The following is a 10246-nucleotide window of genomic DNA, read 5'->3' as shown; positions in this document are numbered from 1 at the left end:
AAAATCCTTTTGTGGTCAAAATTCAATGTTCGGACACGATCATTCTCTCGTTATGAGGAGTCGCCCCCAGCCGCCGCTCCTGCCTCCACTTTGTGCGGCCGATTGAAAAAAATAGATCGTTGCGGGGATTTTCTTGTATAATCCTTGGGGTTCTACGGTGCTGTTTAGTGAACCAAGGAAAGCGTAAGAAGCGATTAGTCAGTCCGGCTCTGCCCTACAGCTAATAATGTCGTAGTGATGTGACTGAGGCCCGGTGATCAGGAGGCGCTGCCTTGAATCATAATCAGGTACTTATGAGGGAGCAACTTTTAGGATGAATGGCTCTGCCTCAACCGAGAGCAAGACACGGGGTGGAGGTGGAAGCTTGAAACTTGGCTTTGGCTTCATTACCAGTCTGGGAGAGAAGCCAATTACAGGAGGAGTGTCGGGTTGCTGCCACGTGTATTTTGAACGAGTGTAAAGTAATTAGTAACATCTAAACGTATAGTGGAGGCGAAGTTTGAAATTTACATAATGGGCTAGGCTCCTCGAGGCAAAGAAAAAAAAGGCCATTTCTAGGGCGCGGACCACCCGTAACTCCTGTCACCAGCTGTCCCCTCAAATAGTGAATCAAGTTGATTTAGACCGACCACAGCCAGGCCGGGCGGGAGCAGGTCTGCCCAAACTGGCTAGCTGATCGGAATATGGATTCGAAATGACCTCAATGAGATTATCCATGAGTGTGCCTTTTTTTGTTTGTGTTTGGCCTGTTTGGCCTCTGTGTGTGTGTGTGTGTGTGTGTGTGTGTGTGTGTGTGTGTGTGTATGTGTGTGTGTGTGTGTGTGTGTGTGTGTGTGTGTGTGTGACTCAGACTCAGATTCAGTTTATTTCTGCTCAGACTTTGAATACAAAGTGTGAAGCACATTGTGTGTGGTGCGGATAAGAATTAGAATCAACTATATTTTCTTTCTCAAATTATTATATTTTCCAGTCTGCTCACTTTACTTACATTTGGACTTAATGAAGGACAATTTGCATGAGAAGAGAGAGAGAGAGAGAGAGAGAGAGAGAGAGAGAGAGAGAGAGAGAGAGAGAGAGAGAGAGAGAGAGAGAGAGAGAGAGAGGCGTTTCTAAACCTTTCAGTAAATGATAAATAGTCACCAGATGAAAGGAACGCCACCATGAACCTTCCCCATAAAGCTTTGACCGTGTTGGGGGATTACGTGCGTCGCCCACTTACTGAACGTGATTGTTGTAAAGGCCACTCATGTACTTATCTCTCAGCCACGTGTTGTTCCCCTCAAGTATTAAAGTCACCGCAAGTCCGCCAGAGGAACGTCCACCTTGAAAGGAAAAATAAAGAGGAAAACTGCTGAAAATGCTGTGAAAATGAAGACCTGACACAACAAAAACGACATGTAATGTATAGCAGAGTGAAGGATGGAGTGGGAATGAGATACAACACAGTGATGTCAAGAGCACCATGGCGGGGAGAAGGAAAATATTGACAAGAGGAAGAATAAAAATACAATTGCCCGGAGAGGAAGGAAAAATTGGAGGAATAATGGGAACAAAACGACAATGGATGGGTTGTGTGCTGCTCTCTAATTAGGGAGCATGACGGTGGCGCTCTGCTCTCGCAAGTGCTGTATGGTCACCGCTCATCGTCGCCTTCAAGTTAGCGTTATCGGTGGAAAGTGTTCATATAAAGGGAACCTGTAGTGTAGAAGGGCATGACGTCCAGCCACCTCCTCGTCTCCTCGCTCTTTTAGGTATCAAGGGAAGGGCGTGGCAGGAGGATCGATCCCTTAATCTCTCCCTACATCCTCCTGGCATCTCTACTCCTCTCGCGATGACTCTGAACTCTGCACGTAGGAATCAAGGTTTTCTCTTTTCAGTTTAGAGAGAGTTGAGTTCCGAGACCCCAGCAGCGTTTCGTCCAGGAGGGATTCTGCCCCAGTAACACAACATTAAATTCCATAAGATGTAGCCGCTGCTCCAAACACAATTAATGACGCGAAAACAGCTTAGCGTGCCCTCCTCACGACAGAAAATAATTGGGGCTAGTGGCTGGTGTGGCCGCTGCCGGAGCATCGTCCCTCCCGCGGCCCGAACCTGGCTTCGTTTAGTCATGCGCATCCCACTTTATGATGCGAGTCTGAGTTATTGATGGTTTACGGAGGGACGCCCAAAAATGTGCTTCTCTCTAAGGGATCTTATTATGGCCAATCTATGCTGGGGATAAAAATGGCACTGGTGTTGGTAATAACGGGATAACGAGGAGCGCACGGTGGCGGAGCGGACCTGCATGAACAAGAGATTCTGAAGTTCACGGTTGTACCCCGCGCAGATCGGCGGCGAGCGGCTGATTAATCACTGCTGCCTTGATCTGCCGGGCATGAGGGTCCCCTGCGGCTGTTCGGGGCCCTGCTATATGAATGGGGCGCCTGTGTATAGGATCGCGGGTGTGAGGGCTCTTTATGGCCAGTCAGGGGTCTCATTTATGCCCAGAGACACAAGTAAAGCGAACTCCTGCCATAGCGGGGGTCTCGGGCGCAGTTGTGGCCATGTTAATGACTCCCGTAGCCGAGGGTCGAGGACACCTGGATGGCTTGATATGGAGGTTCGCAGCACGAAATTGATGTTTGTACGTTGGGGAATTTTTACGGGACAGTACAAGAAGCTGGTGGTCCTGGAGCTAAACAGAAGTATGCGAGGGTGGCGAGACACACACACACACACACACACACACACACACACACACACACACACACACACACACACACACACACACACACACACACACACACACACACACAAACACACACACACAAACACACTCACAAACACACACACACACACACACACACACACACACACACACACACACACACACACACACACACACACACACACACACACACATACAGACATACACACACACACACACACACACATACACACACACACACACACACACACACACACACACACACACACACACACACACACACACACACACACACACACACAAACACACACACACACACACACACACACAGCAACACAACACAACACACCGCTGTATATTGTGTACTGAAGAGGTACGAAGTGTTTCTTTACTGACAGGAGGTTTTGGCGGTAAATCATGAGTCAGAAACATGTTGTGTCATCATTTCTCTGAAAATACTCGATATAAAACATATTTACGTACCGCTAACCACTATTCTAACATTTTAAAAGCACAGTCGAGGAGAATACAATCAAGGTAGTTGTGTAATCTCGAGTGTTATACTTCCTTAACAAATATCAGCAATCTCGTTCTTTTTTTCTTTTTTTTATTGGCTGACGGAGGCAATGCAGCAGCTCCCGAGACGAGTCGGCGGCGGCGATAGTGGCGACGGCGGTGATGGCGGCGGCGATCAGGCTGAGTCATTGTTTCTAATTAACCTGCTCTCTACACACACTTCTATTCCGGAGGAGCATCTGTCTCCTGGCACTTGTAATTTCGGTAATATGGAAATGCAACTTTAGCCAACAATCTCAGTAATGACCGCTGCTCGCAAGCTAGGAAACTGTGACTGTCCAGAGAGTGTGGCGGGGCTCTTCGCCCTCACCTCTCGCAGCCTACACTCTTTACACCGCTCTGAGGCGCGACACCTATGCCAGCGGAGAAATCTGGTAGACAATATAATGAAGCTTTCTTGTGGCTCAGTAATGTAAGACGCTGTCCGTAAAATGAACTCTGCACATATTTTTTTCCTTCTCTGCAGCAGCATCTGACCGAGGCATAAAGGCGGACTGTTGGTGGTGATACTTAGAGTGAGTGAAATATGGTACAAGACTGGCTTCCTCTACAAAATCACCATTAATGTCTCTTCCTCGGGGCGCTAAGACGAGGAACTGTGGCAGATGTGCATGGGAGGCCTCGCGTAGGACGAACGGCTTAACGTGTGGATCTGTGCTGGCTGCTTGTGTTCACTTAGCAGGAGTTTCTTCTCCTCCCACCCTCTTGCTTTAATGTACGGGCACTGCCTAATCCTCTTAATTCATGTCACATTGTCAACATCCTTCGTCAGTTTCCTCTCGTCTTAGTCTGACACTGACACGATCGTTGTTCTTATTCTCCCTTTCCTCCGACTGGCCTCTCTTCCCTCACACGCGGCCTCCTCTTCTCCTTATACCCTCCCGTCTGGCCCCTACATCTACAGCCGCCGCAGCCTCATCTTCATTCGCCCATCCCATTGGCATCTAATATGTTATCATGAGGAGATTGATTATTGTACTATGTAGATCAAGAGTAATTAATAATAAGGGAAATGTGAAAGGTATGGGCCATTATTGTCGTTATAATGACGTAGAGGGGCGTGTTTAAGGGTGTTCTAGTGAACCTATTGTTTGGAGCTTGACTCGAGGGTTCTGCTAACAAAAAATAAACAAACCTTTGTTGAGCCTTATACAGCCGATTTGGGGCAGGGCGTAGAGTGTCTGAGGGGGACGTGGCCCGCGTGGCGCTCGTCCAGCCCTTAAAAAAATCTAGAAAAATAAGTAAATAAAAAAAAAAAACATTGTAGATGGAGATTTTGAGAAGCTTTACAAGACCTTGCATGAATTAGGTGTATCCGGGAGGTCCTGACGGGATGAAGGGGCGAGGAGACGAACAGGGACACGTCAGTATGAGCTAATATGGTCTGGGGGGGCACCGCTACTACCACAGAGCGCTGTAAAAAGAGGTGCTCCGGGGGGACAAAAAGCCGTGCAAGTGGGACTATAAACACAAAAAAATAGATGGATGCTGTGACTCAGGCGACGGAGATGACTATGCTGGCTATGGTGAGGTCATGTTCACTTTTTAAGGCTTAGAGGCCGCCTAGTATGTGGGTGAAGGAGGGACGGAGGCAGGGAAGGAGGGAGGGAGACAGGGCAGCAGGGATGGATGAAAGTGAGCGATGGTGTATTGGGGATTGGACGGAGAGAACGATCTTTGTGGGTCAATAACATGCAACGGGAAGCTTCATGTTGACTCAAGTGTTTACTCTCTTGTCACTTCGATAACGGAGGAGAGGCACATTCACCTGACTCTCCCAGGCTATAACAACACGCAAGTCGATAAAGGCAAATACCCAAGCTCCTTTTATTCAGCCTTTTAATAACAACACAATGCCAGTCTTTTTTCATCCTCGAGATTAAGATTACCGTACCAACAGACCAGCCGAGCCAAGATGTAAAGAAAGCCACAACAATAAGAAGGGACAGCCTGCCAACACAAGCCAGTTAATGAACGATATTATAAGAAAGGGGGACCCAAACAAGCACTTAAGGCACGCCGGGAGATACATGAGCGCTCCAGGAGGCTGGCACAAAGGGAGCCAGCAGAGCGAGATGGAGTGCAGGAGGGAGGCACGTGATAAGATCGCAGTGTTTCTTCACCGCGGGGATTTGTATCACGAGAAAATTAAGCCAACGTTTTAATTACGCGAGAGAAACACTAATGGAGACGGAGTTAAGGTTATTTTTGCCAAACTTAGCCGAGATGACCCTCCGCCGCCTCCCGTAGCGCTGAGCCTCCAGGTTACGAGGGTGACGTCAGGATGAAACGGCGCGGAACCAAACAGACCAAGCTGAAGTCACGATCTCGCATCCGAATGAAGACGGTCGACAGAATTATCCGCCGCCGCTAATGCTTCAATTCTTCCGTTGATTTTAATGGAATCGATAAGTTTAGATCATATTTCTGTTGTATTTCATGACATCCATATTACTGTACTGCGGGGAACGTGAGTGCCGAGGTGAACGTGATGTCTCTGCTAATTTCACCAATGATATCTAAGAAAAAAAATCATGTAATGTGACGTGACAAGATCTCTGAAACTCGAAACAAAGAGACCCGACTTCCAGGCCAAACAAAGCTTTCCTTTTTTCCCTCAAAAATGACAAACTGCTGGCGGGACACATAAAAGAGGTGACGCCGCTGAGCCTCCGCGCGGCGAGACTAGCAACACCTGGCTGGCAAGAAAGTGTGGGTGGCAAAATTGAACAAGTTCCTCACGATTGCCGCACATAACGGAATCGAGGCACATTCTCTTGGAAACCTTAGTGACCTTCATCAAGTTCGTTCACCAGCAGGTCACTGGTCTTGGAGTGAAAAAAAAAAGAAAATAATAATAATAATGATGAAATAAAATCAACTTGAATGCCTTATTCGTACAAGGAAATATAGTAGTTCCTTGAAAGTAACGAATATAGATCATATAAAATAAAAAAAGAAACCATAAAAAAATAAAAGAAATGTAAAGGAAAGCAGTTCTGTCAACTGAAACAAGATGAAACAAATACGCCAGTGAAAAGATAATAATTACAAACATGAATAATTAAGACAAGTGAAGGAAAAGAAGGAAAAAAAAACAGGAATCAAAAAGGGAAAATAAATAAAAAAGTAAATATGAAAGATATACATAATTTTATAAAACCAGAAGGGAAAGGAAGATGAATGGAATGGAAGATGACTGCAGAGGTAACAGAGAGCGACTTGCAGGGCTCATCATATACAGAAGAGAGGGGAAGAAAGATGAATGAGAGGCAGTAGGTGTGAGGATGGAGGATGTGAGATGTAGACAAAGGGGCAAAAGACCCACATGATCGCTAAGGTAGGTGATGAAGGGCGAGAATGAAGAGAATAAAGAGCAGATGTCAGGATGGTGTAGGCAGGGACGAGAGGAGAGAGAAGAGGAGTAAGATGGGGTGATAAAATAGAGAACCTACATGACCACTGCGGTAGGTAATGAAGGGCAAGGATAGAGAGAAGGGAAGAGAGACAGCATGGAGAGGATAGGAACAAAAAGAAAAGAAAAAGGAAATAGAAGTAGGAATAAACTGGATTAACAATACAGTGATAAAAAAAAATAACAATCTCATAATATCAAGCTTATATCTTCCAGTTGATCTTTGTAAAGGAAGGATTCTGGTCACCTCGCTAAAAGTAGGTTAATGGGGCTCGAACGTATCACTAATGGCTGGCGCTGATAAGCCGGCGAGACCCCAAACAGGAGCCCGAGAGGGATGCGCTGTCACCTCGCTGTGAGTGGAGGACGACCCTAGGCAGATGATGACTAGGGAGTGAAACAGGTGTCAAGGAGGCGATGGTGAGGAGATAGTGGGTGAAGGTGACGCTGATCTACAGAGGTACCACCGAAGGGGAGGAATGTTGGGAGATGGGTGGATAATGATGCGATAGAAGAGGCAGATAAAGCAGGGAGGCAGGCAGCTCTGGTGGCTTCTGATGTAAAAGCTGAGATCGTTTTAACAGCGTGTAGGGAGGGACGGCGAGGGAGACACGGGGGAGGGTCGGCGGAGGGAGAGAGAGGGAGGGAAGAAAGCCAGGGCAGGGAGGTGAGGGTCTTCTGTAGCTAAATGGGGCGTTCCAAACTATCTCCTTCACAATCAGTGTCCCAGGTGATAAGATAAGCTCAATGGCCCTACATCTGCGTCCGATGAGAGATTCCAAAGCTGTAACTGGATCAGGGAAGTGTTCTTAATCTAAGTGTTAATTTATGCCCTAAAAAACAGAGTGGTGAGAGCAGAAGCGGGGAGGAAAGGGTGATATTGTCGATAAAAATGGTTTAGGTGGTAGTGGTAGCGGTGATGATTGTAAAGGTGGTGGTGGTCTGAACAGCCCGAGGACAAGTCTGGGTGGGGTGCATCAAATTCAAGACAAAACGTCGACTCTTAAATCCTGATATGTGGAGATAATTTAAACAGCTTGATTCTATCACTGCGATGCTGTCAATCTTCGCCATTTTTTTCTTTTACATTCAGATTTTCTTTTTTTTTTTATTCCTAATGAAGGATATTTTGTGATCTCGTCTGGCTCCACTTAATCAATATTCGGCGGAACGTAAGAAATGTTCTGAATCCTGATGAGAGAGGCAAAAGAAAAATCTAGTCGCGCTGTAAAACTATCCAAGAAATAACCACCTGACATTTTATTATCCTACATGATAAGTATACGAAGGCAGCAGGATCAGGGTGACGCAGAAACACTGGCATTTATCTGAGTTATAGAAGTGAACGGGAATACACTATCACTAACTTTTGTACCTGATAGTTTTACACACAAGCAAAAATTAAGATATGAGAAAGAGAGAGAGAGAGAGAGAGAGAGAGAGAGAGAGAGAGAGAGAGAGAGAGAGAGAGAGAGAGAGAGAGAGAGAGAGAGAGAGAGAGAAACACTTCATTTTCGATTATCAACAAGTTTAGATATAAAAACAAAACAGCAATCTGGAATCCCCCTGCATGCACGTACACCTGCCAAAACACAGTCAGCAAATCCCATAACACATTCACACACAAGCACGAAAACCAAAACACGAAAAAAACACAAGAATTACCTTTCAACACCTGCGGACGAGGAGATACTACCACTTACATAACACAATCAGAACCCAGGGATGAACACAGCAACATTTCCCGCCATTACCCCCGTGGCCACGGAAATACTAGTGGTTAAAGGCCCAGGTGCAGCGGGTCAGGACATGGGGCGGGGCGGGGCTGCTGCTGCGTGGTGTGGGAGCTGCCCCTCCGCCACCTGGCCGCCTGGCTCTCCCGTATGCACTGCGGATGTCAAGTGCCAAGTGAGACGACTTTCAATGGTGCAGTGAGCCGCCCACTAACTCGCCCTGAGCCTTGGGTGAGAGAGGGTGGCGGGGAGTGGTGGTGGTGATGGTGGGGATGGTGGTGGTGGTCAGTGGGGAGGGAGAGGATGGAGAGAAAGGAGTGTAGACTCTTAATCTAACTTTTTTTAATGCTATACGTAAATTTCTGTTTGTTTCAGGTGCTAGAGAAAGGAAGAGAAGTGAGACACATGGAGAGAGAATGGATTTTAAGTTCTTGATATTGTTTTCATAATTTAATTTAATCTTTTGATATAGTAAAGTGTATATAGATTTTAGAGTTTACCTTGATTCTCTCTCTCTTCTCTCTTCATTTTCAATGAATTTCTTGTCTAATTATTTACATCGGCTGTTTTATTTTTATAATGTGTCTTGTTTTTATTTGGTTGCTATGTCAGGTTTTTATGAGTTGTGTTTTATTTTTATGCATTTTCGATGATATATTTTCAATATCGTAGTTGCAAAAATTTCCTCTGTTTATTTGTAATTTGGACTATTTTTTAATGTGTTTATTGGTGTGTACTTCCCTGTGGTCAATCAATCAATCAATCAATCAATCTCTCTCTCTCTCTCTCTCTCTCTCTCTCTCTCTCTCTCTCTCTCTCTCTCTCTCTCTCTCTCTCTCTCTCTCTCTCTCTCTCTCTGCAGTACTTTCTCCCTCCTTAACACAGTGACACTAACCATACCGCCTGTCCCTCACACCACCAGTCATAAAGCTTCTCCAGTGCACCTCTTCCTTACCGTCACTTCCCTCCGTCAACTTCCTCCCTCCACTTTTCTCCTCGGCGCCACCCTCTCGTGTGCTCCCCTGTCGTCCTCTCCACGCCTCTCCCTTCCAGCCTGACACGTTACCTCCCACCTGCCGTAGCCGCGTCCTGGCCGGGGCCGCGTTGACGTGCGGTTGGGGGCTACTGCCTGCTTCCCCAGAGGTCATGCGTCCCTTCCCTCTCCGCCCGGCCCCGCCCCCTCCCCGCCCCACGCCGCTACTGCCATAATGGTCAGCGGCTGAGGCTCGCACCCAGCCCTCGGAGACTCGGTGCCCGCGGGATGTGTTTAGATCTCACGACTGGGATGAGTAAAACACGCGAGGAGACGTAACACGGTGCACACACGACACCCGCGGAAAGCGTCGTGTGTTAGCCGCGTGGCGTGGAAACGGAAAACAAATAACGTGGCAAATATTTCGTCTGGCGAGAGTAATTAAGAGGAGTGCGCACACAAAAAAAAGGACAAATGTATGAACGGAAAAAGAGCATGACGCTAATTCACGGAGGTGTGTAATTAAGCGGCTTAAGTGAAGCGTGAGAAGGCGTCAGGGAAAGATATACGCAGCGACCTGTTATTGCATGGCAGTGGACGGCCGGGAAATTCCTCTCGATCCTAAAATCTACTTGAAATTGGTGTTATTAATATCAGGCCGCCGCAGTAACTTTTACGGTCGGTCGGTCTCTCCGCGACGTGCTGTGGCCGGCCCGAAAATTATCACCACTCGGGGTATTTTCATTGAGTTTTTATTTTTACTTTTATTTTTTTGCTGCAGCTTTCCAAGGGGAGCCATTCGCTGACTGTCATTAAGGGGGTTAATTAAAACCCTCACC

The sequence above is a fragment of the Scylla paramamosain genome, chromosome 6, assembly GCF_035594125.1.
Source record: "Scylla paramamosain isolate STU-SP2022 chromosome 6, ASM3559412v1, whole genome shotgun sequence".
NCBI lineage: Eukaryota > Metazoa > Arthropoda > Malacostraca > Decapoda > Portunidae > Scylla > Scylla paramamosain.
This window is presented reverse-complemented; position numbering follows the sequence as displayed.